General features: G+C 53.4%; 1 pseudogene; it reads left to right on the top strand.

The window, feature by feature from the left end:
- The first annotated feature begins 447 nt into the window (after positions 1 to 447).
- On the top strand, positions 448 to 2919 carry LOC144454957 (SUN domain-containing protein 2-like; annotated as a pseudogene).
- Positions 2920 to 4333: the final 1414 nt, after the last annotated feature.

The raw sequence follows: 4333 nt of genomic DNA, 5'->3' as shown, positions 1-4333 counted from the left end.
TATGAACCTAGTTCTGATGGAGGCCTGATAGGGAGACACCTTCCACTGGACCTGTCAAAGGGCAGCATGTCACCTTGCATAGCAACATGAGTGCCTTTCCAAAAGCCAAGTTTTCTCCTTTCACTTTACCCCAAGGGCTATCCATAAAAGCCCTGCTCTCCTCTTGGGTACACAGTGGCAGAGGGAGGAGGTGGGAAGGGGAAGAATGGGCACAACTTTTAGGTTATTTCAATTGCTACTCAGGGAGGGTCTCCCAGGAGCCTGGGCTGAGGAAGGGCAGGCGCTAACATCTCCTTCACCCTGATGAAATCCAGGAACTTTTGCATTCGGAAGAAGGTGCTCCTCTTTGTCTCGGGGCTGCTGTTGCTTGTGGCTTTTCTAGCTTATGGTGAGCCTTCTGGAGTACCCAGGGGGGCCACTCCAGATGGGCGGGAAGGACCAGAGCGTGGGGACAGAGCCGCCAAAGGAAAGTTTGGCTTCTAGGTGGAGTCCAAGGTCCCTGGCTGGATTCAGCAGGTCCTTCATATGAAGCTAGAGGAGGTGCAGGCCCAGCTTCATGATCTGGAGCACAAAATCCTGAGTCATGTGACAGAGGAGCAGGACAAGTCTGTGAGCAAACCTGCTGCCATCTTGTGGCCGACCCTCTTGAAGGAAGGAGTGATCATCGAGGTGACGAAGGAGGTGAGGTGTGCCCCACTCGCTGTCCCCTGGCTGGGATCACTGGTTTGCCCTGAGAAAACCTGCCAGGAGGGAGGGGGAAACCCTGGTAGAGCAGGCAGCTCGCTTGCCTGGCCCCCACATGGACTGGGCCAGCCACGCAGGTGGCCTGTCCCCTAAGTGGTGCATGCCTGTCTTTTAGGAAGTGCACCAGATCATACAGCAGGCGCTGAAAGAATACAGTGAAGATCGCATCGGGCTTTTGGAATATGCCCTGGAGTCCTCAGGTAGGTGGCCTGTGGAAAACCAGAGGTTTCAGGACAAGAGGGATTGGAAAATCAGGGTGGCCCTTAGGAGAAAGGAGGAATTGACAAATCAACATGTCCCTTATGGACCAGGGCAGTTAGGAGGGCTGATGCCTCAGCAGCGCCCCCTCACCTTGAGGGTTGCCTTAGGCCATCTCTGTGTCCTCCCAGCCCTTTGGGTCCCCCTCCTCACTTCTCTCCCTGTTGCTCTTTCATGGGCCAGCATCGTCAGTAGCCGTTCATCAGAGACCTATGGCATCAGGACGGAGTGGTTTGGCATCCCCTTTTGGCACTATTTGCAGTCCCCAAGAGTCATCCTCCAGGTAGGGCTGAACAAAGGTCCCCCAGCTTGGCTCTTTCTGTGCCATCTCCCACCGTCCTCTGTGGGGGCTGTTCTCTCAAGACAGAGTGGCCCCAGGACCGGGACCTGTTCCATCTGCTGCCTCCTTTCACCGTACTTGTCTTGTGCCCACAGCCAGAAGTCCACCCTGGCAACTGCTGGGCATTCAGGCCCCCGGGGCTTTGTCGTGGTGCACTTATCTGCCCACATCCAGCTCACTGCCATCACCTTGAAGAACGTGCCCAAATCCCTGTCACTAACCCGTGACATCCCCAGGGCCCCAAAGGACTTTGTCATCTTGGTGAGTACCTGAGCCTGGCAGCTCTTCTTTCTAGAGTGGTAGAAAGTCATTTCTTAATAGTAGCATTACCAGGTGAGGAATGCAGGGGTGTGTGCATTTTTCACAAGGACCATTGAGGCTGGTCTCCTGGCTAGAGGCCCAGACCTTCTGTTCCTCCCCCTCTTCTTCAAGAGGAACCAGCAGTTCTAGCCAAGATTACAATGCCACCTTAGGGTCCTTTTTGACAGAACGTTGCCTCCCTGGCCAGGTGTGCCATGGTGGAGTTGGTTGGGGACGGTGACTGCCATCCTATATGTAGTCACCACTCAGGGCAGAATTGGAACGTCCACCTAAGGAGGATTTGAGAGAAAAGAGGGAGCCAGAGCAGAAGGTATCAAATGGAGGAAAGGGAGCCACTTTAGAATCCAAATCCAGATTCAGATGAAGATATTGAGGCTCACACGCTGAAGGGGTTTGTGCCAACCCATTCAGAGGCTTAGGGGAAGAAGCTGAGAAGAAGGCCAAGGCCTTGGAGGGCAAAGGCTCTGTCCATTGAATTAGTGAGAGAGATTCTAGCAGGTGAGGGGATTAAGGAAGGCAACATCAAAGTGGATTGTGTTTGCTCCTCTTCCCCTCCCCAATATATCCTGCCTTGTCTGCCTCCTCCTCCCCCCGGACCTCTCCCATTTTTCCCTTCAGGGACTCATTTGGATTCTTGTCCTAACAGCATGACCTTTCCTGCACCCCACTCCCAGCCATTCATTTGTCCATCCCTCCATTCCCCTTCTTTTTCCTACTGTGCAGGGGCTCAATGAAGATTCCCAGGAGGAGGGGGTGGCCCTTGGGCAGTTCACCTATGATAATGCTGAGGAGGCCATTCAGACCTTTGCCTTTCAGATATGGAGGGCCAGTCCCACCACAGTCCCCCAGTGACCTAGGAAGGCTGCTGATATGGAGGCCAGGATCACTGGCCACTGGGATGCTCTGGTTTTGCAGTGGTTGCAGTGGGAGCCAGGGTCTTGTGGGTCTGATTGGAAACTGAAGGATAAGCTTGGGGCTGAATTCAGCCACTGCTCTTTAAAGGAAGCCTGGGGCACAAGGGTTGTGGGGGCTGGACCTCTGCCAAGGGATCTTGGGCCTTCTTCACCTCACTATCTTCTTCCCACATGGCAATGACACAGCCCCATACCAGCTGATAGAGCTGCGAATTGTCAGGAACTGAGGTCATCCTGAGTATACCTGCATTTACTGCATCTGGGTCCATGGGAAGCCTGCCACTTAGCCCCTACCCACCCTGGTGCCTTCACCCCTTCCTCCTTCAGCCACCAGCAAGCAGCTCTCCCACCCCTTCCTCCCTCCCCCTGCTTAATCTCTTCTGGGCATTATGGTTTCTGGGAGAGAGACAGAAAGTAGGAGCCCACCTCCATGGAGCCCTCTTGCCTCACCAGGCCCTCTCTGATACGGATAAGACTAACAACTGGGCCTTCGGTTCTGACAAAGCCTACACTTGGGGGAAATTTTGCCCCCAGGATCACCTGGAGTGGCATTTAGAAACTGTATGTCAGCATGGGTTGTAGCCATGGCTAGGTGGCCCCTTGTACCCACTGGAGGGTTTCTAGTGTGTGGAAAGGCAGTATTGTTAGATAGAGCATTAGCCATGGATTAGGTAATGCTGAAAGAGAAGAGGGCTCAGAGTGTAGCCAGGGGTCATGGGGAGAGGGACTTCCCTTATGCTGCTGGTACCAGTTTCTCCTGCCTGCCCTCAGGGACCCAGAGGCTCTTCTAGAACTCTATGCAAGTTACTCCTGCTAATCCTGGGTGCCCCCTGAGCTCTATAGGATCTCTGCATTGAAGATCAAGTAGGGCCTACTATAGGCCTACTAAATCCAGGAGATTGTCTTGAGATGACTGTAAGAATCCAGTTAGCATGCTTTCCTTTTTTCAATTGTCTTTTTTCCCCTGTATTTGGAAGCAAGGAAGCAGAGGCTCTTCCTCTCCTGGCCTTGCTCCCTCCCTTTCTTTCTCTCCGTTCCTCTTTTCACCCTCATACCTTTGCTCTTCATGTTTGCTGTCCCCCAGCAGTCTGAGGAGGAAGTCCAGCAGGGTAAAATGCCTCTCACCAGCCTCTCACCTGGCCCTTTGTACCTGTAACACACCCACATCCTCCTCAGGGTAATTCTCTAATGATGACTGTGCAGGTAGGCATCACCTTTTCTGCCCTGGAGCTCCTTCCCACAGGCACTGCATAGCTTCGGGGTGGGTGGGGTGGGTCATGTATCTCTCAGATAAGAGGAAGAAGAACTCTGCAGTCTGGCTCCTGATGGGGGTTTGGAGGGTGGGAGGAATCAAGCCCTCAGGCATGGTAATGGTGGATGCTCCAGGTCCACTTGTCTCTCCTTCTGGGTGGATCCTCATTTCTCCACTTCTCTTCAGGGCACTCACTTATCCACCAGCCTGGCTCTGCATCCACCTTAAACAATGGCACCTCCCAAGTTGGCATTTTTATGTGGGTAACCATCAACTTTTAGGTGGGTTCTGCCACTGGATGGGAACAGTATCTAGGGTAGTGATGGTGCAGTGCACCTAGAAGAGTCTCTTCATTCCTATGCAGAGGTAGGCTGGGCCAGGGTGGAGTAACTCTAGGACACTGTGGGGAGATGGGTTCATTATGGAAGTATCCCCAAGCACAGCTGGAGAGCTGTGGGAGAATACAAGACCAGAATACAAGAACCAGCTGCAGAGTTGGCCGGC

This window comes from Phascolarctos cinereus, unplaced genomic scaffold (assembly GCF_003287225.1).
Source record: "Phascolarctos cinereus isolate Bilbo 61053 unplaced genomic scaffold, phaCin_HiC Scaffold_88;HRSCAF=627, whole genome shotgun sequence".
Classification (NCBI taxonomy): domain Eukaryota; kingdom Metazoa; phylum Chordata; class Mammalia; order Diprotodontia; family Phascolarctidae; genus Phascolarctos; species Phascolarctos cinereus.
The sequence above is the reverse complement of the archived record's forward strand: the minus strand, read 5'-3'. Positions and strand labels throughout refer to the sequence as shown.